Raw genomic sequence first — 27,561 nt, forward strand, 5'->3', positions numbered from 1 at the left:
ATTAAGTATTAAAAGACAATTTTTCTATTGGGTAAGATTTACCACTGTGTGTATTGATTTCCTTTGAAGTTACTGCAATTGTCTAAGCTGTTACAAGTTTTTATAGCACCATAATGTTCATTTAAAATGACCAAAACAGAGTAAGGATCTCAGGCAAATATAATTATAAAAGTTTATACCAATAATATAATAAACTTTGGCTTTAGGAGAATGCTCTAAAATTGCCTTTCTATACATACTACAGGCAACAAAAATGCTATAACAAAGATATTAATTTCCCTAGGACATTCAGCCTATTTGCCTAGAATTTTATTGTTGAACATATTGCTAAATATTCAGTTGCAGGAGTGTTTGCATAGTATCCCCCAAATTTACTATTTTAAGTGGTTCATTACCACCTACTGTATTTTGTTAGCTTTTGCCTGTATACCCTGCAGTTATAGTCTAAGGAAAGATAAATAAATGAAAGCAATAGAGATTCATGGTTCATGTATTTTAAATATTTGAATGGCAAGTTACAGCTGCCCATACAAATTTATAGAGACAGGCAATCTCAGCACTGTGACGGAACTTCATATAAATGTCAACAGGCATTCAAAGGTTGTACTTTCACTAATTTCACAATGGGTAAGTCTCTCTTGACTTCGTGCCTTCTGAAACAGTTCATTTGATGCCTTCCTGACTCTTTACACCCTCGGCAAAGGCCGCGGTAGTAAAGGTCCTTCCAGGACTGGCATGTGGTCATGAACAGCCTGTGTGGGCCTCATATAGTCCCAGCTCATCTGGCAGGATTGGGATGAATGTGATGCTGTGGCCAAATGTTACTTTAAGGGGCCATAAATGTCTTAGAGTATATTGCTTTTTTTCCTTGCCTATATAAGAACAAATTTACATTTCAGAAAATATTAGAAGATTTTTTTTCTATATTTCCTAACTCTCTTTTTTTTCACTAAAGTTCTAATGTCTAGCTACAGAAATTTGATGTAGATACCCAAACATTTATGTCTCTTATATCTTTTTGGGGAATGGCAAAGTACCATTTTTAATGTTTTTCTTTCTTTCTTTCTTTTTTTTTTTTTTGAGACAGAGTCTCGCTCTGTAGCTCAGGCTGGAGTGCAGTGGCGCGATTTCAGCTCACTGCAACCTCCACCTCCCAGGTTCAAGCGATTCACCTGCCTCAGCCTCCCAAGTAGCTGGGATCACAGACACCTGCCACCACACCCGACTTTTTTTTTTTTTTTTTTTTTTTTTGTATTTTTAGTAGAGACGAGGTTTCACCATGTTGGCCAGGCTGGTCTTGAACTCCTGACCTCAAGTTATCTGCCTGCCTCAGCCTCCCAAAGCGCTAGAGGATTACAGGCATGAGCCATTGCGCCCAGCCTAATTTTTTTTTTATTTTTGTGGCTACATAGTAGGTGTACATATTTATGGGATACATGAAATACTTTGATGCAGGCATGCAATGTGCAGTTATCACATCATGTAAAATTAGAGTATCCAGCATTTATCTTTTGTGTTAAAATCCAATTATACTCTCTGTTATTTTTAAATGTATAAATGAATTATTATTGACTTCAGTCACCTTGTGCTATCAAATACTAGGTCTTACTCATTCTTTATAACTACTTTCTGTACCCATTAACCTCTACTTGCCCCTACCCAACTGTCCTTCTCAGCCTCTGGCAACCATTCTTCTACTCTCCATCTCCATGAGTTCAATCGTTTTATTTTTTAGCTCCCACAAATAAATGAGAATAGGCAAAGTTTGTCCTTCTCTGGCTTGTTTCACTTAATATAATGACCTCCAGTTCCATCCATGTTGTTGCAAATAAAAGGATCTCATTCTTTTTATGACTGAACAGTACTCCATTGTGTGTATAAGTACTACATTTTCTTTTTCCATTTATCTGTTGATGGACACGTAGGTTGCTTCCAAATCTTGGCTATTGTGAGCAGTGCTGCAACAAACATAGGAGTGCAAATCTCTCTTCAGTATACTGATTACCTTTCTTTTGGGCATATACCCAGCAGTAGAATTGCTGTATTAGATGGTAGCTCTATTTTTAGTTTTTTGACTAAAAATACTTAAATTCCAGACTGTTTTCCACAGTCGTTGTACTAATTTTCATTCCTACCAACTGTGTACAACGATCCCTTTTTCTTCACATCCTTGCCAGCTTCTTTTATTGCCTGTCTTTGGATAAAAGCCATTTTAAATGGAGCAAGATGATATCTCATTGTCATCTGGATTTGCATTTCTCTAATGATCAATGCTGTTGGGCACCTTTTCATATGCCTGTTTCTCATTTGTATGTCTTGTTTTAAGAAATGTCACCAACATGAAGAAACCCCATCTCTACTAAAAATACAAAATTAGCCAGGTGTGGTGGCCCATGCCTGTAATCCCAGCTACTGGGGAGGCAGGAGAATTGCTGGAACCTAGGAGGTGGAGGTTGCAGTGAGCCGAGATCGTGCCATTGCACTCCAGCCTGGGTAACAAAAGCGAAACTCTGTCTCAAAAAAAAAAAAAAAAAAAAGTCTATTCAGCTCTTTTGACAATGTTTAAATCAGATTATTCGATTATTTTCCCATAGATTTGTTTGAGTTCCTTATATATTTTGGTTATTAAGCCTTGTCAGATGGGTAGTTTGCAAATATTTTCTCCCATTCTGTGGGTTGTCTCTTCACCTTGTTGATTGCATCTTTTGCTGTGCAGAAGCTTCATAACTTGATGAGATCCCATTTGTCTGTTTTGCTTTGGTTACTCGTGCTTGTGGGGTATTGCTCAAAAAATTTTTGCCTAAACTGATCTCGTAGAGATCTCCTCCAATGTTTTCTTACAGTAGTTTCATAGTTAGAGGTCTTACATTTAATCCATCTTCATTTGACTTTTGTATATGGCAAGAGATGGGGTCTAGTTTCATTCTTCTGCATATGGGTATCCAGTTTTCCCAGAACCATTTATTGAAAAGACTGTCTTTCCCCAGTGTATGTTCTCAGTACCTTTGTCAAAAATGAGTTCACTCTAGGTATGTGGATATATTTCTGGATTCTCTGTTTTTGTGGGTCTATGTGTCCTTTGTATGTTTTCTAATTTGTGATTACCATGATGCTTGCAAATACTATCTTATAACCAATTATTTTAAACTGGTGACAATTTAACACTGATTGCATAAACAAATAAATAAACAAACAAAAAGCTTTTCTAGGCACATGGTGCAAGCTGTCAGTGGATCTACCATTCTGGGGTCTGGAGAACAGTGTCCCTCTTCTCACAGATCCACTAGGCAGTACCCTGGTAGGGACTCTGTGTAGTGGCTTTGACCCCACATTTCCCTTCTGCACAGCCCTAGCAGAGGTTCTCCATGAAGGCCCCGCCCCTGCAGCACACTTTTGCCTGGGCATTCAGGCATTTCCATACATCTTCTGAAATCTAGGTGGAGGTTCCCAAACCTCAGTTCTTGACTTCTGTGTACCTCAATACTTTCTGTGCAGCCCCAACACCACACGGAAGCTGCCAAGGCTTAGGGCTTCCACCCTCTGAAGTCACAGCCCAAGCTGTACACTGGCTCCTTGCAGCCATGGCTGTAGCAGCTGGGACACAAGGCATCAAGTCCCTAGGTGGCACACAGCAAGGGGGCCCTAGGCCTGGCCCACAGAATCACTTTTTCCTCCTGAGCCTCCAGAACTGTGATGGGAGGGGCTGCAGTGAAGCTCTATGACATGGCCTGGAGACATTTTCCCCATGGTCTTGGGAATTAACGTTAGGTTCCTTGCTACTTATGCAAATTTCAGCAGCTGGCTTGAATTTCTCCTAAAAAAACACAGGCTTTTTTTTTTCTACTGCATCGTCAGGCTGCAAATTTTCTGAACTTTTATGCTCTGTTTCCCTTTTAAATTTGAATGCTTTTTAACAGCACCCCAGTCACATTTTGAATGCTTTGCTGCTTAGAAATTTCTTCTGCCAGATACTCAAACTCATCTTTCTCAAGTTCAAAGTTCCACAAATCTCTAGAGCAGGAGCAAAATGCCACCGGTCTCCTTACAAAAACATAACAAGAATTACCTTTGCTCCAGTTCCCAACAAGTTCCTCAACTCCATCTGAGACCACCTCAGCCTGAACCTTATTGTTCATATCACTATCAGCACTTCTTTAATCAAAGCCATTCAACAAAGGGATCTCAAGGAAGTTCCAAACTTTCCCACATTTTCCTGTCTTCTGAATTCTCCAAACTGTTCCAATCTCTGCCTGTTACCCAGTTCCAAAATTGCTTCCACATTTTCCGGTATCTTTTCAGCAACACCCCACTCTCCATACCAATTTACCATATTAGTTCATTTTCATGCTGCTGATAAAGCATATCTGAAACTGGGAACGAAAGGAGGTTTAATTGGGCTTACAGTTCCACATGGCTGGGGAGCCCTCAGAATCATGGTGGGAGGGGAAAGACACTTCTTACATGGTAGTAGCAAGAGAAAAATGAAGAAGTAAAAGCAGAAACCCCTGATAAATCCTTCAGATCTCATGAGACTTACTCACTATCACGAGAATAGTATGGCAAAGACTGGCCACTGTGATTCAATTACCTCCCCCTGGGTCCCTCCCACAACACGTGGGAATTCTGGGACATACAATTCGAGATTTAGGGGGTGACACAGCCAAACCATATCAGACCGTGTATTTTCAGATAGCCAGTTTTTAAGCTCACTATTTCTTTCTTGCACTCTATCAATTCTGCTAAGAGGCTCTGATGCATTCTTCAGGATGTCAATTAAACTTTCAACTCTAGAATTTCTGCTTGATTCTTTTTCATTATTTCAAATCTAAAAAAATTCTGAATTATTTCTTTGTCTTATCTTGAATTTCTTTGAGTTTCCCCAAACAGCTATCTTGAATTATCTGTCTGAAAAGTCATGTAGCTCTGTCTCTCCAGGATTGGTCCCTATTGCCTTATTTAGTTTATTTGGTGAGGACATGTTTTCCTAGAGGGTCTTAATGCTTCTAGATGTTTGTCAGGGTCTGGGTGTTAAAGAGTTACCTATTTATTGTAATCTTTGCCATCTGTGCCTATCTTACTTGGGAAGGTTTTCCAGGTATTTGGAAGGACTTAGGCCCCAAGCCCAATAATTATGTGGTTCTTGAAGACTCGCAGAGGTACCACTTTGGTGGTCTTGAATAAGATCCAGATGAATTCTCTGGATTTCCAGGCAAAGACTCTTGTTTTCTTTTCTTACTTCCTCCCAAACAAATGGAGTCTCTCTCTCTCTGTGCTGAGCTGCATGGAGATGGGAGTGGGGTGATGCAAGCACCCCAGTGGCCACCACCACTGGGACTGCTCTGGGTCATACTTGAAGCCAGCCCAGCACTGGATATCACCCACCGCCCACTTTAACCACTACCTGGCTTCTACCTATGTTCGCTCAAGGCCCTATAGCTCTACAGTCAGCAGGTGGGGAATCCAGGCAGGTTTCTATCTTTCTCTTCAGAGCAGTATGTTCCCCAAGCCTTGAGTATCTCCAGAAGTAATGTCTTAGAACCAGAGATTAGAGTCAAAATCCTTAGAAATCTACCTGGTGTTCTACCCTACTGCAGCTAAGCAGGTCTTCAACCCATAACTTCAAGTTCTTTCCTCTCTTCCGTCTCCTTTCCATAGGCAGAGGAGACTTTCTCAGTGGACGCTGCCAACACTGGCCCACAGGAAGTTATGCCAGACAGCCGTCAATATTCACTTAAGGCCCAAGGGCTCTTCTGTCAGCCTGTGGTGAATGCTGCCTGGCCTGGGACTCACCCTTCAGGGCAGTGGCCTCCTATCTGACCAAGCAAAGGTCCAGAAATGCTATCCAAGAGCCTAGACCTGGACTCAGGGACCCTCAGTCCTGCTTGGTGCCCTACCCTACCTTGGCTGAGCTGGTACCTAAGGTGCAAGATAAAGTCCCTTTCACTTTTCCCTCTGCTTTTCTCAAGCAGAAGAGAGTCTTTCACTGTAGTCACTACAGCTGGGAACGTTCTAGGTCTCACCTGAAGTAAGCATATCTCAGAGTCTTACCCAAGGCCCATGGTATGCTACCTGGGTATTGCTGTTGAATTTTCAGGCCCTAAGGGCTCTTGAGTGAATAGGTGATGAATCCTGGCAGGACTGAGCCTTTCCCTTCAAGTCAGCAGGTTCCCTTCTGGCCCAGGGTATGTCTAGAAGTGTCATCCAGAAGCTGTGACCTGGAATGGGGGCCTCATGACTCTCTGTCCAGTGCCTTATATTACTGTGGCTGAGCTGGTATCCAAGATGCAAGAAAAATCGCTCTTTACTTTTTGCTCTCCTCTCCTCAAGCAGAAGGAAAAAGTCATTTTCATTGCTGTGAGCTATGCTGTCTGTTATTGAGGGAGTGGTAGTGCAAACACTTCCTTATCTCACCCAGTTGGTGTCTCCCTAGGTGACATGCCACCCTAGTCCACTGGCTCTAAGCCCTTCCCAGAGCTAGGACTTGCCTAGGAATTGCAGTCCTTGTGTCCCTGACTGCCTTTCAAGATTACCTAGGACTATAAAACACTTTAGCCTGCAGAAGTGAGTCTTGCTGAGAACCTCAAGTTCCAGCCACTGGGATGGGCAATTCTCCTTAGCGAGGGCCAGCCCAAGTGTTTTCTCCATGGGCAGGTGCCTGCTGAGCTAAGCACAACTTTGCTCTTGACTGTGGCAGGGCAGCAGTGAGTTCAATGCCAAGTCCCCCAGTGGCTGTGCTCCCCTCACTCCGAGTGCACAGATTCTGTGTGCATTCCATGCAGCTGCTGCCTAGGAATGGTAGCAGAGTAGCATCAGCAATTCAAGACTGTCTTTCCTACCCTCTTCAGTGCCTCTTTTAGCAACATGAAGTTAAAACCAGGTACTGCGGTTGCTCACCTGATTTGTGGTTCTAATGACAATGCTCTTTTGTGTGCAGATAGTTGTTAAAATTTGGTGTTTCTGTGAGAGGGACAATCAGTGGAGGCTTCTACTCAGCCACCTTGCTCCACTTATTAAAGTACCTTTTTTTCCCCTTCATTTGTGACCATCATTTGGATTTGCTTCACCAAAGCACAAAAAGTGTAATTCAGATTGAAGATTTTATCCTGTATTTTTTTCCTACTTCCTATATCTTTAACCTTTTATCCATAGGGGAGAGAGAGAAATATAATCTGATACAGCCTATTGGAATTACCCTTAATACCACCCTTATATCAGAGTTTACTCAAATTTAAATTATTAAATTTTCAAATTAGGATTTCCTATTCTATCCTCAGCCACCTTTTAAATATTCATGAATATCTTTTATAAGTTTTAAAATTATTTTGTAAAATGAATACAGGACTCTCCCTTTATTTGTGCTTTGTTCTTAACTAAATTCAAGTTTTGTGATTAATAAAATCAAAGTATACCTCAACTTCTGTTGTAGTTTTCCTGCTTTATCTCACTACTGTACTTACCTTGCCTTACCTAGTCAGAGGCTAACATATTTCTCTTCAAAAAGATTCAAAATAAAATTCTAGAGCAACTTCCTGATTAGTAATGGGGTTAAAATAAAAAACAATATTGCCTTGGAGAAAATTTCTGTCTTCCTCTTTAAAATGAAGCATTATAAGACAAGAGAGAAGTACTACCTTGAATAAAAACCCATCGAAGCTTTTCTGGCAAAAGCTTTTTCCCTGTTGCATCTTTACTGATTCCTTCAAGCTTCACATCCATGTTAGATATATTTGTAGGTATTAATGAGACAGAGCATGCAGTCCAATGGAGTTACACAGTTTTAAGAAGTCTAGAGCTAATCAATTCAACAGATAGAGGAGTGTTACATTTCCAAAATGATTTTATATGAAATGAGACACTTTTGAAGTAGTACTAAGACATGCACATACAAAAAACTTTAATATATGTTTTAAAAAGAAGCTTAATAAATATAAGCTTTTATTAATTAAAATTTGAAATAAATATCTCTTCAGTACAGAATATATGTGAGATGAAATCTACGAGGTTTAGTAGAGAGAATACATATAAAATTGAGTAGAGAGAACACATATAATTCAGATAAATTATGATGATGATCACCTATGCAAAAATATACGAGATTTAACAATTGATTCAAGATTTCAGGATAGGAAACAAAATAAAATGAATGCATTGTGTTTCTCCTTTATGGATTTCTTCATTTGGAATTCCACTGAAAATGTGTGCTCTCTACTCCTAAGTGTATGGTGTGGAAAAAATAAAAACCTAATAGGTGGCACGCCCGTAAAATATATTTTAGAAAAAGTTAGGTAATCTTAGCAGAAATTATGAATAAGAATTTTTAAATTCAAATATGAAACTACAATAACCATAGGGTGTGAGCAGGAGGCTGCGAATCTAGATTTCAGACCCTGAAGGGCTGCTGCAGGAAACCAAGAAAGCAACAGAGGACATGGCAGAGCTCAAGATATTTGCTGAGACCAAATAAAAGGCAACAACAACAACAAAAAAAACACAATAAAACTCCTAAGCAGACTCATGTTGTAACCTCTACAGTAACCAATAAAGAACAGAAATAGAACGCATAACAAGTTGATAGAAAAGATGGAATAATAAAATATTGTGCAATTTATTAATATGAACATTATGCTGCTATAAAAATTAACTATTTCAAAAATAAAAGTAAAATCACATTCCTCTTTTACATATGATCAAAATAGATATCTTACATGGACTAAACATTTATATATCAAAGTAAAGTGATAAATGTAAAGGAAGAAAATATTGTTGAATATTTGTATCATATGAAAGAGGTTCTGAGCATGATGGAGCAGTTGTGCGGATTTTCATTTAATAAAATCTTTAAGTGTCTTTGTATGAATTGGCTTTTAAACATCTACAAAGCAAATGATAAATTTAAAAGTTACAATCTATTATTGTATGTACTTGAAAGGAAACAAAATGGATTACAAAAAAACTATTGAGAACATTTTTAGGTCACTTTCTAAAGGATAGATGATAGTCGGATTCTGATTTCTTACTCTAAAAATATAAAGCAACAGATATCAATTGTTATACATCCAATTAGAAAATAGAGAGAACTGTTGATATACATAAAACACACTTTTTAACAAGGGTTTGGGGAGAAAGACACTCATAAAATTAATAGAGGACTATAAAATACTACCTTTTTTCTGGATATAAATTTGATATTATACATCTGAAAATAGCAACTCCAGTTCTGAGATTTATCTTAAGCAAGTAATCAAATATGTACCCAAAGATGATGATGGTAACAGTGAGAAATTGCTTATAACAATAAAAAATTGGAAACTTGAATGCATAATATCAAGGTGTTAGGTACACTAAAGACAGCTAAATAAAATGCTAAATAAAATGCTAAATAAAATGGAATATTATATAGCAATGTTATATAAATATATATAATTTATATATATAATTTTATTTATATATTATATATTTATATATTTATATATAAAAATTATAATTATATATATTTATAATTATATATATTTTATATATATTTTATATATAAATAAATATATATTATATATTTATATATATTTATATATTTATATATTATATATAAATTTATATATAATTTATATATAAATTATATAAAAAATAGTTTATTGGAAAACCCCATTTATTAACAATTTTTTGGAGCATCAGTTTATTTTGTAACGAAAGTATTTACGTATCTAACTGCATATACATACAAACACACATGCATTACATTGGGAAATTACACATTACCTGGTAACAACAGAAATTCATAACTAGTGGAATTTTTGTAATGCATTTTGTTTTGCTTATACATATATTTTTCTCAATAAATATGTATTACTTGCATAATGAGTAATAAAAATACTATCCACAACCCCAGGGTAGAAGCAGCTGCAGAATTCAGTTGACTTCCCCAAGGTTCTTCCATCTCTAGAGTTTTAACCCTCCACGTGTCCACTGTATTCAATCTACGATTTCTCTATTTTATTTCACTTTTCTAATGAATTTCAGAAGGAGCTCTGCTCTGCCACCAGCTATTTATTTCTCCTGGAAGCAGAGCCTGAAACCTTCATTAAGAAAGGCTTATTTTTTGTGATAACTGAATGATAATGAAAATGAGAACTTTTGTTAAATTTCAAATTTATATTTACGTAAATGTACAACTACCATAAACACAGTTTCTTTTGCTTCAATTTACAATTAATCTGAACTAGAAAATTGGAAAAACCCAGAGATGTGGTCACGATCACACAGTAGCATTCTTGTGTCATTGTGATGCTGGACTTTACAGTGAGTGTCTTCAATGTCACTTGTTCATAAGTAGTGAACTGGTTGCATATCTTGCTTACAAAAAATCATTACCATTTATTGAGTATCTAATATAGCAGGCTTTTTATATTAAATAGTTCTAATTCTCTCAACAACCACATGTAAAAGATAAGGAAACTGAGGTGCTAGGAGGTTAACATACTTTCCCTGGGTCACAAAAGCAGTAAATCAACTAAACCAGGATTAAAACTCATATCTGCCTAACTCCAAAATAAATACCTCCTTATATATTTAGAACACTTTTATGGTATCCTTCAGCAAATCAGACAAGTTCCAACCACATAGAATTTTAGTTGACTGTATTTGTACAGATCTACCTACTTCTCAGGCTTTGTAAAAATGTTGCCAGTACCTTCTATGAGATGTTGCTCCAGTTCCTCATTGCTGCATGGATGCTTTGGCATTGCAAAACCATTCTCCAATATGACTGATATGGTTTGGCTGCGTCCCCACCCAAATCTCATCTTGAATTGTAATTCCCACAAGTGCCACGTGTTGTGAGAGATACCAGGTGGGAGGTAATTAAATCATGGTGGTGGGTCTTTTCCATGCTATTCTCATGACACTGAATAAGTCTCATGTGATGGTTTTATAAAGGGGAGTTTCCTGGCACATGTTCTCTTCTCTTGTCTGCTGCCATGTGAGATGTGCCTTTCACCTTCTGCCATCCTTGTGAGGCCTCCCCAGCCATGTGAAACTGTGGGTCCATTGAGCCTCTTTATTTTGTAAATTACCCAATCTCGAGTATGTCTTTATTGGCAATGTGAGAACAGATTAATACAATAAATTTGTAGCAGTAGAGTAGGGCACTGCTGAAAAGATTCCCAAAAATGTGGAAGCAACTTTGGAACTGGGTAACAGGCAGAGTTTGGAGGGCTCAAAAGAAGAGAGGAAAATGTGTGAAAGTTTGGAACTCCCTAGAGATTTGTTGAATGGCTTTGACCAAAATGCTGGTAATGATATAGACAATGAAATCCAGGCTGAGGTGCTCTCAGTTGGAGATGAAGAACTCCTTGGGAACTGGAGCAAAGGTGACTCTTGCTATGTTTTAGCAAAGAGACTGGTGTCATTTTGCCCCTGCCCTAGAGATTTGTGGAACTTTGAACTTGAGAGAGGTGATTTAGGGTATCTGGAAGAAGAAATTTTTTTTTTTTTGAGATGGAGTCTTGCTCTGTCACCCAGGCTATGGTGCAGTGGTGCTGTCTTGGCTGACTGCAAACTTTGCCTGTGGGTTCAAGCAATTTTCTACCTCAACCTCCTGAGTAGCTGGGATTATAGGCACCCACCACCACGTCTGGTTAATTTTTGTATTTTTAGTAGAGATGGGGTTTCACTATCTTGGCCAAGCTGGTCCTGAACTCCTGACCTCGTGATCCACCCACCTTGGCCTCCCAAAGTACTGGGATTACAGGCATGAGCCACCACACCCCACCTGGAGGAATAACTTTCTAAGCAGCAAAACATTCAAGAGGTGACTTGGGTGCTCTTAAAAGCATTTAGTTTTAAAAGGGAAACAGAGCATAAAAGTTTGGAAAATTTGCCACCTGACAATGCAATAGAAAAGAAAATCCCATTTTCTAAGGAGAAATTCAAGCTGGCTGCAGAAATTTGCATAAGTAGTGAGGAGTCAAATGTTAATCATTTGACTAACTATGAGATTATGGGGAAAATGTCTCCAGGGCATGTCAGAGAGCTTTGAGGCAGCCCCTCCCATCACAGGTCCAGAGGCCTACGAGGAAATAATGGTTTCATGGGCTGGGCCCAGGGTCCATCTGCTATATGTAGTCTAGGGATTTGGTTCCCTGTGTCTTAGCCACTCCAGCTGTGACTAAAATAGGCCAAGGTACAGTTTGAGCCATAGCTTCAGAGGGTGCAAACCTCAAGCCTTGGCAGTTTCCATGCTGTGTTGAGCCTGAGAGTGCACAGAAGTCAAGAATTGGGGTTTGGGAATCTTTGCCTAGATTTCAGAGGATGTATGGAAATGCTTGGATGCTCAGGCAGGTTTGCTGCAGGGGTGAGGCTTTCTTGGAAAATCTCTGCTAGGGTAGTGCAGAAAGAAAATGTGGGGTCAGAGCCCCCACACGGAGTCCCTACTGGAGCACTGCCTAGTGGAGCTGTGAGAAGAGGGCCACTGTCCTCCAGACCCCAGAATGGTAGATCCACCAACAGCTTGCACTGTGTACCTGGAAAAGCTGTAGACACTCAATGCTGGCCCATGAAAGCAGCCAGGAGGGAGGCTGTACACTGCAAAGCCACAGAGTGGAGCTGCCCAAAACCATGGGAACCCACCTCTTGCATCAGCATGATCTGGATGTGAGACATGGAGTCAAAGGAGATAATTTTGGAGCTTTAAGATTTGACTGCCCCCTGGATTTTGGACTTGCATGGGGCCTTTAGCCCCTTCATTTTGGCCAATATCTTCTGTTTGTAATGGGTGTATTTATCCAATGCCTGTACCCACATTTTATCTAGGAAGTAACTAACTTGGTATTGATTTTACTGGCTCATTGGCAGAAGGGACTTGCCTTGTCTCAGATGAGACTTTGGACTGTGGACTTTTGAGATAATGCTGAAAAAATACCTTTTATGAATTTATCTCTCTGTGGCCTCAATCATTTTGAAAGTTGATTTTTCAGAATCTTTTCTGGCTTTTCCCCAGATTCCAAGTAATATATAGTCTTTCTCCAAACACTCACCATTACTAGCTGTTTTCTTTACTTACTCTCTTTTCATACCCTTCACCAACACCTCCTTCCCAAACCTGGGCTGCCTGCACATGGATCATTCTTTTTTCCTTTTTATATGGTCTGCTGAGAAGGATTATCTGTTTTCTTGTCTGAATGTGTTTCTTCTCAGGAATAATTTTCCTTATGATCTCTTGAATATGTTTTTCATATTGTTGTTAAATAATGTATGATGACTAAATGCCTACATTTTCTAAGACCAACAAATTTTTATAATTATACACATATTTTTATTTTCTCTAAATGCAAATTTTCAAATGGTCAAATGAAGTAAGAGCCTTGCTCAATTTATTGACCTGCACTTTTACTCCTCATCTCTATTCCATGCTAAAGGAGAAGAAATCAAAGGATTTCATGAAATCCTATACATGATTTAAAATTGAAAACCTATAGTTTATATGTAATTTGTGCTTTAGTTTATCATTAAACAAAATATTAATCAATACTTTTTCAATAAAAATTTTGATCCACTTTGGTTCAGAAGCAAATTTAGAGTCATGTGATGACAATGATCCATGCTTACAGGACTGCTAGTTATATATGGATTATTCCTAACAACTTAACTACTGGTGGTCTTCTTATTATTAATTATCCCATACATTTCTAAGTCATGTTCTCCAGCTAATAACAATGAAACTTTCATGTTAATATTAGCTAAACTTGTTGGGGAAGTTATATCTTCTGGGATGAAGTAAAAAAAAAGTTATAGAATGCATTTGCAAGCCACATAGAAATAATATGTAGATTTATTAGCTTTTGGCATTGTAACTCACTTTTCCTCCATTGATTCAAATAATTCAAATAATTATCTGAGACAGTTTCATTAAAAAATAATGAATAAACTCAAAACTCATGGAATTTCTGGATCTAAGTGTAGACTTATAGTAAAGTTGTAAAATCACCTTGCTTTTGTGGTCTGACCATGATATGCATGGCAACTGGAGGAAACGTTTGAACCAGAATGAAGTGAACAAGTAAAGATTTTATTGCAATAAGAGATAATAAGAAAAATTCAGTTTTTAAGCTGTTTCTCTGAGCAATAGCCAAGGGCTATAAAACATGTCTGTTGAGGGGATCATGGAGACAGAATGTGGCTGAGAGAGACATGCAATAGAGTCATTGTATTGGTCCATTTTCACACCCTGAGAAGAAACATATTCAGAAGGGGATACAGATAATCCCTCTCAGCAGACCATATAAAAAAGAAAAAAGAACGATCCATGTGCTGGCAGCCCAGATTTGGGAAGGAGATGTTTGATGGTGAGGAGTATAAAAAGAGAGTAAGTAAACAAAATAGCTAGTAATAGTGAGTATTTGGAGAAAGACCATAAGTTACTTGGAATCTGGGGAGAAGCCAGGAAAGATTCTGAAAAATCAACTTTCAAAATGATTGAGACTACAGAGAGATAAATTCATAAAAGGTATTTTTTTCTTTGTCTTCTATATCATGCAATGTTTAACTTTGCCATCCACATTTGGCTACAACAGACTATGTATTTTGATTGTTTGCATAGATTTCTTCTTATTGTGATTCTGTGCTGAGATGGAGCACAGAATGGCTCAACTTTAAAACTGCTGTAATTAAACATTTATAGCTAATATCTATAAATAAGTAACAATCATGTAATATTTAATATATTCACATAAATATATATAAATCCTGTTCTATGAGAAATACAAGGTGAAAAACATTTCAAATAACCTAATGTACATAGTTTAGTAATAATACTAAATGACCAGAAAATTATTGGTTTAATGATAATCACAACATAAATGCACACTTTTTTTGATAGAATAGTTTTAAATTTCACATATAGCCACTTTCATTTTTACATTAAAAGTGAAGATCCTACAGAAAATACAATGGTAATTGTGCTACAGCAACCTATAAAAAGGATAACTAGAAAATATGACTGCACGCTGTATACTGCTATTTCAATTTTGTGGCATATACATTTTAAGAAATTAAACTTTATTATTTCAAGAGGAAATTTATTCAAAAATCAATTGAAGAAAATTAAAAATTGTATAATAAAATATTGATATTATATGGACATTCACCTAAATGTGATGATATCAATAATACAAATAGTTGAAATTGATTACATAGGGAACAAGTATTCATCCCATAACCTGTAGATAACATATTTTTAAGAGTCTCATGCTCTACTGACTGAGCTAGCTAGGCAGTCACAATATTTTAAAATTAACCAAAACAATCAATAAATTAAAAAGCATAAGTATGTCATTTTTCTAATTAATTAATTTATTCATCTATATATTATTTGTATATGATTTATACATATATACTGTAGGTATATATATTAAACAGGTATGTTTTTTACATAAGTGTGGGGAGAGAGAAAAAGGAGGTATTTACTACTACCTAGTGATACTATTGCTAGCATCCAAATTGATAGGTTTAAACCCTAGATAAATGAAAAACTTTCCAAGGTTATTAGGGAGATGAACAACCAGAATATATTCCTATTCTTATGTAAACTAATGCAATGTTAACATATTTCAAGGCATTGATTATGTTACAGATTTATATTTCTTCCTCACAACAGCAAGAAGAGTAGGAATTATATACTGTGCGCAGTGATGTTTTTGCCTCTGAAGAGTTGAAGTCAAGAATACCATATTTAATCACAGGATATGAAACATAATAATTCACATATGAAAAAATATGCAAGACAGTTGAAAGAAAGAAATGAAAAATTAAAAGGCAGGAAGAAAAAAAGAGAAGGAAGGAAGGGGAGGAGGGGAAGAGGGGTGGAGGGAGGGAGGGAGGGAAGGTTGTTAGCACCACACAAGCAAATAGAACACAGAAGTCAGCACTATGCTTCCAAAGGCAAGAGAAAGCCATAACTTCCCCACTAACCTCCCAACCACTTTAACCTCCCAGGCATAAGCAATTAGATTTCAGGCCATCAGAGAATGATTAGTGGGTGAACCCAGGGCAGCAGTTATTGAGGTTAATTGAAGAGTAGAAAGCAGCAAGATTGGGACACTGATTGGTGGTTTTGGTGGGAGTGGTGGAGACTCAGGCCTTGCCAATGGGCAATGCCCCAGAAGGGAATCTCTGGGAGAAGAAGCCAGCCACTGCATATAGGCTAGAGGACAGAGGCCAGAGTCACTGAGTCACTGCTGGGATAGCTGGGCTCATTGAACAGGACCACCGGTAATGATGCCCACTTCTAAGGGACATGGGACACATGACCTGTCATTGCAGAAAATACCACTTAGCAGCAGTGTCAGGTGGCCAAAGAGGTGACAGCAAAGGTGACACTTACTATGACTATAACTGAGCTTACATCAACTTTCCTATCAGTGTGAGTTCCTGGGTCCTGAGGTTTAAAACTTAAATAGAGTTGATTCCTAAAACCATCTCCAGTTCTAAATACACTATTTAATTTTGTGATTGGGCTAAAATGTTGTCACTGAAATTACTTTTACTGGAATAGTCCCTGGAATTATTTCAATGTACTCTTACTAAAAATAAAATTTTTGACTTTGTATCTAGCTAGCCACATCCAAAGCGAGTTGATTTACCTTAAGTTAAACCATAGCCAAATTATACTTTAAGGGATTAGTTTATGTATTAAAGAGTTACATATAAAAAGACATAGAATATTTAAGTCATTTGTATATAATTATGCTAAGAAAAAGTTTAACTTCTATTAAGGGCCTGAGGAAAAAAATGTATTCAAAGATTTGGGACATTGGAGAAATAGAATGCTATATCCACTGTAGCCGTATGACCAAATTGTGACTTTATAGACACACTTGGAATAGAAAAGAACCCTTCAGGGCATCTGATTTGAAATTTCTTCTCTAGCATCTAACACTCCTGCTGATGCAGGAATTATTACATCCCATGGTCTTGCCTCTCCAGAGGCAGTCAGAAGCATTTTTAAGCAGCTCGATTAGAAAAATCTTCCTTATGTTAATCTGAAATAATTCTCTTAGACATTTTTTCACTTTCTTTATTCTAGTCTAAAACTGTAAGTCCACAAGGAATAAATTAAATGCCTCTTGCACGCGAAAGCTCTTGGTTTGTTCAGGAGGAGCCCTCAAACTTCCCTGTAGCCTTCCCTTCTATAGACCCAATAGCATAATTCTTTCAAGGAAGCATCATCTGTCATGCTTTCAACTCCCTTTATAATTCTAATCCCCTAACCTCTGAATGTCTTCCAGTTTGTCAATATCTTTCTTAAAGCCTGATGCTAAGCAAAATGTTCCAGCTAAGATAAAACAAAATGAATGGAAAACAGAACCATCCCTTCCATTATTCTATACATTGATCAACGTAGCCAAGGTCAAATTAACTGTTCTAGAAGGTGTCAATTACTATGATTCCTACCGGTGATGCGGCTCACTCTGTACATGTCAATTAGTCTTCGGTATAGTTTTTGAAAAGAAGAAAAATAGAGATTATATGTGATGTCTCTTAATCCTCTACTAAAATACAAAAACGTTCACCATTCCATCTTAACAGGACTCCAGAAGTAATTTCTGCTATTTCTGGAGTGTTATTTCACCAACTCACACTCAAGGGGTTGCCTTTACTCAATGTAAAAACAGAGAAAAGCAACTCTAAGGCTACCAAGTGTGCAATACAAGCACCTGTTGCAGGGAAGGTAGTTGGCACTTAAGTTGGGCACTGAAGTACAGAGCATCTCACCTTTCTTTGTTGTCTCCTTAAAGCGACCCAGCAGATCAAGATTAGCACCTTCAAAAGTGACAAATCCGAGACATAAAAATATTTTTCTACAAACTGTCCAAAACCAATTTTATGAGCCAGATATTCATGGAAAAATGGTGTTTGTTTTGCTATTCTGGCATCATTCCCCCTAGTCATTTGAAAACAAGAAAATAAACACATTTAAAAGATATTTTTTCATCAACAGGATTGAAAAAGAGCAGCACTGAATAGAACTTTAAAAACCGTGATTTTGATGAAGGATTATCACTAATTTCAAGTAAATTTCTGTAAAATAATCAAGACAGGTACATAAGGAAAAATGCCAGAAATAAATATAACTGCTAACATGCATTGTCTTATTCATCATTTGTGTGTGTGCATAAAAATAAAAATATCATTAAAAATAAGCTAGTCACTTGATTTTTTGTGTGTGTTCTAATCAAAGTCCCCACAGTCATAGTACCTACCAGGTCTCTTACCTCTTGTCTATCATTTTAAGTCCTTCATCCCCAAATCATGAAATCAAGCTAGTATTCAGACAAACAACCACTTTCCTCCACAGGTCACTTAGCAATGAATGCATCCATTGCTCGACTAAGACTACTCTGAGCAAATATTTTAGAGTGTCTATTCCTAGAGAATTGTACTAGCAGCTACAACAAGAACAGACTCTTCTTCATGGGCTAATAATGTAATACTTGTGACAAACTTTATTGCAGCTATTAATACAAGATCCATACTAGTTTCTGTTAATTATGTATTTATTTACATGAACCAAAGAGTCAGCAATTTCAAATAAAAAAGTGCCTTAGACATCATCTGACCCAATTCCCTCTCTGTCTAGGTAGGACACTAAAGCGCAGAGAGGCTTGTCAGGAAGCCATATAACCCCAAATTGTCTACTGAGTCATGTTTACTTTCAATAAGCAACCTACCACTTCTATAAGGTATAAGAAGTAGAATTAAATACACTACTTTGAATAAGGATTAAAGAGGCAAAGAACATTTCCTAAGCATTGAGACATTTTTCAATTGTGTCTTGTTTCTACCTGCGTAACCTTTATAGAATATTCTCCACTAGCCACCTTTACCTAAATGACTCTAACTTGTCTTTAGAACTCAGCTCAGAGGTCATTTCCTCAAAAAAGTCTTCTGTCACCCCCAGCATTAAATTAAATGTCTATGTTATACAGTGATATGGTTTGGCTGTATCCCAACCTAAATCGCATCTTGAATTGTATAATAATCCCCACATGTCATGGGAAGGCCCTGGTGGGAGGTAATTGAATCACGATGGGGGTTACCCTCATGCTGTTCTCATGATACTGAGTGAGTTCTCATGAGATCTGATGGTTTTATAAGGGGCTTCCCCTGCTGCTTTGCTCAGCACTTCCCCTTCCTGTTGCCATGAGAAGAACATGTTTGCTTCCCTTTCCACCATGATTGTAAGTATCCTGAGGCCTCCCCAGACGTGTAGAACTGTGAGGCAATTAAACCTCCTTTCTTTATAAATTACCTAGTCTCAGGTATGTCTTTATTAGCAGCATGAGAACAGACTAATACATATAATTTTCTTGTCCCACCTTTACTCATAGCATTTGTCACATTTATAATTGTACATTCATCTGTGGTTGTGTGATTAACATCTGTCACCCCTACTAGACTCAAAATTCAGTGAATCAGAAATAGCATCTCTGAATTTGCCCATTATTGCACATGAGCTCTTAGACCATGGTTCCAGCACCCAGTAGGTACCCAGTATACACTATTGCATATCTAGTCAACCTCTCAAGCAGACTTGTGTAACTTTGGAGTAAATCACAAAGTTTAGAAGACTACCAGAGACACAGCTTATTTCTGAGCCCCAGTTTGAAAATGTTTGAAAGTTTTCTTTTGAATTCTAAGAAAAAAATAAAGCTGAAAAATGTCCATAGTAATTAAATAGGGAAATTGCTTTCCACAGTGACCTCTAAATTAACTTCTTGTATCTTTAACCTGTTCTGTTTTTGCAATAACTTCCATACCGTCTCTGATTTTCAAAAGACCTAGAGATCATGGAGAAGACTCAGAGAAATTCCAAATGCATCTCAAAGAAAGAAAGAAAGAAAACAGAAAACCTAATAATTATAAGATTATGTTACTTTCTCATTCACACTTCATTTGCAATTCATCTTGACACCAACTATTTAAAAAATGGGTGAGTTCATCAGTATTCAAACACAGTTCTGAGGGGGAGAGCATTTGTTGATTTTTTTCTTTATTTAGTTAAAAAATAATCCATAACATAAGGTTTTGTGGTTATGTCTAAACCCAGCAGTGACTTTATCATCTTTTTTTATTTGCTTTCACTCCTTTGAGTCCTGGTTCAGTTTTGCTCCATATTTTCATAAGTTTCATTTCTGAGTCCCAACCGTTCTCTTTTTCTCCCCTGGGATTTCCTTATGAAAAATGTCTTCAGGCTTTTTATTTTTCTATAAGTATTTGGAAAACATTTATTGAGGACCTACAACTTTATGTTTGGTATTTTTTATATTGATGACATTCCAAAGCTTATTGGGTTTATTCTATAATTTACTCATTTTCTTATTTCCTCTGGTATTTTCAAGTGCTACTTAAACATTTTTTAACCAATAAAGCTATTTTTTGTAATTTATAAGACAAAAGCTCAAGTAACTGAATTCACAAAAGCTATCAGAGGGTTATATTATATGCACATTAAGCCTGTTTAAAATGGTTAGCTTCCTTGCTATACACAAATTTCCAAATAGTGGCATCTAGGTCATCTTTGCACCTGTTCTTTCATCACAGATACACCTTCATTAAAGGGACTTCTTATTGCTTTCCTTATCACCATTTCCTGGTCATGGCCATATGTCAAAGCAAATGTTGACCTTGTTGTGTCACCAAATGAAAATTCTAGAAGTCAGGCCTTTAGATGTGAAATTTATTAAAATCACTCTCTTAATTTACCACTTGCTTCTTTTCCTTCATAACTTATGCTTTCTTTCTTTTACTAGACAAGGAAGTTTTCTGACCCTGAGCATTTTTCCAGTTGTCACAAAAATTAGCCTAGCTCATAAAATTTGTCTTTTCCAAGTTCATTTTCCTTTTGAACATTTATAGCTATGATTCTCTTATTTCATCTTTTTCAAAGTCATTATAGATTATACTCTATTCATTTCATGTTTGTACTAATTTGAATTTAATAAACAAATGTGCTAATTCCTTTTTCAAAATCCAAATAATGACTGTAATTTCCTTTTCAAATATTTGAAAATGCTATTTCAGTCTTCTATTTGTAATGCTTCCTTTTTTATTGCTTCTCTCTGGACAGTACTTTAAAATTATACTCTATAAAATAAGATATTCATAATTAATACTTTCCACATGCTGACATATATTTACCCCAAACTGTAATCCCAGACTTTCAAATATGAATTTTTAAACTTTAATTTTAATTTCAAGTGCAGTTTTGTTACATAGTTAAACTTGTGTTATGGGGGTTTGTTGTACAGATTATTTCATCACCTGGGTATAAAGCCTAGTACACTTTTGTTATTTTACCTGATCCTCTCCCTTCTCTCACCCTCCATTCTCCAAAAGGCTCCAGTATGTATTGTTCCCCTCTACGTGTTCATTTGTTCTCATCGTTTAGCTCCCACTTATAAGTGAGAACATGTAGCATTTGGTTTTCAGTTCCTGTATTAGTTTGCTAAGTATAATATGGCCAAAGGAATATGAATCATTCTATTATAAAGACACATGCACAAGCATGTGTATATTTATTGCAGCACTATTCACAATAGCAAAGACATGGAATTAACCTAAATATCTATCAATGATAGACTGGATAAAGAAAATGTACATATACACTATAGAATACTATGCAACTATAAAAAAAAATGAGATCATGTCCTTTGCAGGAACATGGTTGGAGCTGGAGGCCATTCTCCTTAGCAAATATGAATTTTTTATGCCTCTCATGCTGTTATCAGGACAACTGTGGTTGGCAGACAAAATGAACACCAAGGTGTATTTATAAAATTATTATTAAACTTATATAAATAGATCTCATAAATGACATCCGTATCTTTCACATGAATTATATTCAACATCTAATACCTACTTGTAGAACCTGAATGACTAAAAGCAAAGCCTGTGGGGTTAGCAGATGTAGATCTGACTCTTGAGTTATACAATTCTAAATCATATAAAGCCTTGAAATTTAATATAGAAAGAAAAACTCTCACTTGATGTCATTCATATAGATTTTTTTCTAAATTTCTTTTTAAGGCTAGATGATTTGGAATAACTGATAACTTTCCTTTGCCACATTTATTCCTACCAGATTGAGTTGAACACCTGCCTTAAGGGCTTAGCTTCCTGTTTTCTTAAGGGAGTTATAATTCCTTAAGAGATGCCATTATGGGGTATATAGCCCCCAAAATATAAATTGTTCTACATAAAGACACATGCATGCATGTGCTCATTGCAGCACTGTTTACAATAGTAACAACATGGAGTCAACCTAAATGCCTATCAACAGTAGACTAGATAATCAGACGGGTGTGGTGGCTTACACCTGTAATCCCAGCACTTTGGGAGGCTGAGGCAGGTGGATCATCTGAGTTCAGGAGTTCAAGAGCAGTTTGACCAACATGGTGAAACTCCATCTCTACTAAAAATACAAAATAATCCGGGTGTGGTGGCACATGCCTGTAACCCCAGCTACTTGGGAGGCTGAGGCAGGAGAACCACTTGAACCCAGGAGGAAGAAGTTGCAGTGAGCTGAGATTGCAGCATTGCACTCCAGCCTGAGCAACAAGAATGAAAAAAAAACAAACAAACAGTAGACTGGATAAAGAAAATGTGATACATATGCACCATGAAATACTACATGGTGATAAAAAATGAGATCATGTTCTTTGCAGCAACATGAATGAATCTGGAGGCAATTATATTAAGTGAACTAATGCAGAAACAGAAAACTAAACATCACATGTTTTCACTCATAAGTGGGAGCTAAACATTGAATACACATGGACACAAAGAAAAGAACAACAGACACTGGGGCCTACTTGCAGGTGGAAGCTGGGAGGAGGGTGTGGATTGAAAAACTACCTATCAGATACTATGCTTATTACCTGGTTGATAAAATCATCTGCACAGCGTACCCCTGCGACATGCAATTTATTTATATAACAAACCTCCACATGTACCCCTGAAGCTAAAATAAAAGTTGGGAAGGAAATTTAAAAAAAAAGAAAGACAAAGAAATTTCCAGGGGAAAAAAGAGAGATGAGCATGAAAGAGTTTATTTTAAAAATTATTATTCTAATGTGTATTAGTCCGTTTTCACGGTGCTGATAAAGACATACCCAAGACTGGGCAATTTACAAAAGAAAGAGGTTTAATTGGACTTATAGTTCCACATGTCTGGGGAACTATAGTTCCCCATGTCTGCCTCACAATCATGGCAGAAGGCAAGGAGGTGCAAGTCACGTCTTACACGGATGGCATCAGGCAAAGAGAGAACTTGTGCAGGGGACCTCCTTTTTTAAAACCATCAGATCTCATGAGACTTATTCACTATCATTAGAACAGCATGAGAAAGACTTGCCCCATGATTCAATTACCTCTCACTGGGTCCCTACCACAACACACTGGAATTCAAGATGAGATTTGGGTGGGGACACAGGCAAACCAAATCACAATGTTTTGCAGAAATCTAGGAAATTTAAGATTTTTCCTCCAATGTTAGATCTGAAGATTTTTCAGTTTAAGGATAAGGTCATGAGACAATGTAGTTCTAGAGTTGTCTCTAGACAGAGAGCAAAGGTTATGAACTAATGAATGCCTCTTGTTTTGATAAAATCTCTTCAACCTCACTTCTCCTGTCAAACAGTGAACTTGGGTATTGTATTAAGACAAAGATGAAAATGTGAAATTGAGACATCACTGTAAATTGTGTGCTTAGAAAGCCTATGAAAGCTTCATTCATTGAGTGCAACTTGGACTAGAATGTTGCTTGACGTCCATAGCATGGGGCAACACCCTGTAGCCAATGAAATCTAAATATGATGTCAAATTGTCTCTGCTCTCTCCATTTTTTAGTTATATCAGGATTTCAAAAAGGTTATCAGTTCCAAGAGGAAATTTTTAATAATCTTAAAAGTAATAATATCTTAAAAGTACAATATCTTAAAATAATATTTTAAGTAATTTACTTAAAAGTAAAGTGAGATATTATTTAACATCATTTAATTCTTGAGATGCTTTTTAAGAGATATTATTTATTTAATTCTTAAAGTAACTCTAAGAATTAAATATGAAAATGCTAAAACAAGTGGTGATATGATTTGGCTTTTTATTCCTACCCAAATCTCATCTTGTAACTCTCATAATTCTCATAATTCCCACATGTTGTGGGAGGGACCCAGTGGAAGATAATTAAATAATGGAAGCATTTCTTTTTCTTGTGTTGTTCTCATAAGAGTGAATAAGTCTCACTAGGTTTAATGTTTTTAAAAACAGGAGTTTCCTTGTACAAACTCTCTTATCTGCTGCCATGTGAGACATGCCCTTCACCTTCTGCCATGATTGTAAGGCCTCCCCAGCCACGTGGAACTGTGAGTCCATTAAACCTCTTTCTTTTGTAAATTGTCCAGTCTCAGGTATGTCTTTATCAGCAGTGTGAAAGCAGACTAATACAGTAAATTGGTACCAGGAGTGAGGTGTTGCTGAAAAGATACCTGAAAATGTGGAAGTGACTTTGGAACTGGGTAATAGCCAGAGGTTGGAACAGTTTGGAAGGCTCAGAAGAAGACAGGAAAATGTGGGAAAGTTTGGAACTCCCTAGAGACTTCTTGAATGGCTTTGACCAAAATGCTGATAATGATATAGACAATGAAATCCAGGCTAAGGAGGTCTCAGATGGAGATGAGGAACTTGTCGGGAACCAGAGCAAAGGTGACTTTTGTTACGTTTTAGCAAAGAGACTGGCGACATTTTGCCCATGCCCTAGAGATTTGTGGAACTTTGAACTTGAGAGAGATGATTTAAGCTATCTGGTAGAAGACATTTCTAAACAGCAAAGCATTCAAGAGGTGACTTGGGTGCTGTTAAAAGCATTTGGTTTCAAAGAAAAACAGCGCACGAAAGTTTAGAAAATTTGCAGCCTGACAATGCAGTAGAAGGGAAAACTGCATTTTCTGAGAGAAATTCAAGCTGGCTGCAGAATTTGCACAAGTAACAAGGAGCTAAATGTTAATCATGAAGACAATGGGGAAAATGTCTCCAGGGCATGTCAGAGACCTTTGTGGCAGACCCTCCCATCACAAGCCTGGAGGCCTAGGAGGAAAACATGATTTCGTAGGCTGGGCCCAGGGTCCCCTTGCTGTGTGTAGCCTAGGGACTTGGTCCCCTGTGTCCCAGCCACTCCACCCATGGCTAAAAGGACCCAATGTAGAGCTCAGGCCATGGCTTTGAAGGGTACAAGCCCCAAGCCTTGGCAGCTTCCACATGATGTTCAGCCTGCAAGTGCACAGAAGTCAATGATTCAGGTTTGGGAACCTCTGCTTAGATTTCAGAGGATGTATGGAAATGCCTGGATGTCCAGGCAGAAGTTTGCTGTGGGGCAGGGCCCTCATGGAGAAACTATGCTAGGGCGGTGTGGAAGGGAAATGTGGGGTCAGAGCCCCTACACAGAGTTCCTACTGGGGCACTGCCTAGTGGAGCTCTGAACAGAGGACCACCATCCTCTAAACCCCAGAATGGTAGATCCATGGATAGCTTGCACTGTACACCTGGAAAAGTGGCAGACACTCAATGCCAGCCCATGAAAGCTTCTGAGAGGGAGGCTATATCCTGCAAAGCCACAGGGCCAGAGCTTCCCAAGACCATGGAGCCCACCTCTTGCATCAGCATGACCTAGATGTGAGACATGGAGTCAAAGAAGATCATTTTGGAGCTTTAAGATTTGATGGCCCTGCTGGATTTTTGATTTGCTTTGGGCCTGTAGCCCCTTTGTTTTGGCCAATTTATCCCATGTAGAATGGCTGTATTTACCCAGCGCTTGTACCCCCATTGTATCTAGGAAGTAATTAACTTGCTTTTGATTTTACAGATTCATAGGTGGAAGGAATGAGACTTTGGACTGTGAACTTTTGAGTTAATGCTGAAATGAATTAAATCTTTGGGGATTGTTAGGAAGGCATGATTGGTTTTGAAACGTGAGGACATGAAATTTGGGAGATGCCAGGGTGGAAAGATATGGTTTGGCTCTGTGTCCCCACCCAAATCTCATCTTGTAACTCCCATAATTCCCATGTGTTGTGGGAGGGACCTGGTGAGAGATAACTGAATCATGGGGGCGGGTCTTTCTTGTGCTGTTCTCATGATAGTAAGTCTCACAAGATCTGATGGTTTTAAAAACTGGAGTTTCCCTTTACAAACTCTCTTCTCTTGTCTGCTGCCATGGAAGACATGTCTTTCAGCTTCCATCATGATTGTGAGGCCTCCCCAGCCACATGGAGCTGTAAGTCCTTTAAACCTCTTCCTTTTATAAATTGCCTAGTCTCAGATACGTCTTTAACAGCAGCATGAAATAAACTAATACAGATGGTTATTATTGTTATTGTTATCCATTTCTTTTTTTAAGTCTAAGGTATCACTTTTTTGTCTGGTTTCAACTAGAGAAACAGAACCAGCAGGAAGTATATATTAAGAAATTTATTGCAAGGAATTGTCTTTCTTGATTTGGGAGTCTGGTTAGGCAGATTCAAAATCCATAGGGATGGCTGTCAGAAAGTGGAGGCTGAAACTTTCGTGCAGGAGTTGAAGCTATAAATCCACAAACAGAATTCCTTTTGGTCCTGAAAAACCTCAGTTCTGCTCTTAAGGCCCTTAAACTGCTTGAATTGGGTTTACCCAGGTTATCTAAAATAATCACTTCAAATCAACTGATTATAAATATTACTCACATCTATAAAATACCTTCACAGCACCACCTACACTAGTGTTTGAATGAATGACTGGTAATGCATCCTTCCCAAGATTACACATAAAACTGACCATCATAATAAGATATCCATTGTTAATGGCCTTAATAGTAAGATATTAAAAAGCAACCACAAAATAACTGTGACAAATAAAAATAAATATTTATTTTTTGCTACCAAATCTACAAGTTTGCTGGGTGACTTTCTTGGCTCACTTGATGTTGGCTGACCTTGCCCATGATTCTGCACACAACAGACAGGTTGTAGCATGCTGCTCTAGTTTGGCCTTAGTTGGAATGACTCAGTTCTCCTTCATATATTCTCTCATCCTTCAGTAGGCTAACTCAGGACTTGTCCTTATGGTTGTGGCAGGGATTCAACGAGAGAGCAGGAGTGCACACAGCTATTAGAGTCTTAGGTTTAATCACTTCTACCACATTCCATGGGCCAAAGAAAATCACTAAGATAGCCAAAATTCAAGACATGGGGAAGTTAATATTATCTCCCAATGGAAGGAGCTACAAAGTCATGTTTTATATGGCATGGATATAGAAGAACTAGAAAATTGAGACCATTTTTTACAATAAATCTACCAAATCTAACAAATAAAAAAATAAAAACATATAATGATTTATGGGTCATCTAATATGTTGTTTTAATAAAAATTTGATATCCTGCTCATACGAATGGGAAAAAGTTTTTTCTGCTAATACAAAGTGGACTTAGACCGTCATCTACATGTCACACCAGTTTGGAGTGCAGTAATGTATAATGTCAA

Source organism: Pan paniscus, chromosome 22 (genome assembly GCF_029289425.2).
Source record: "Pan paniscus chromosome 22, NHGRI_mPanPan1-v2.0_pri, whole genome shotgun sequence".
NCBI classification, from domain to species: domain Eukaryota; kingdom Metazoa; phylum Chordata; class Mammalia; order Primates; family Hominidae; genus Pan; species Pan paniscus.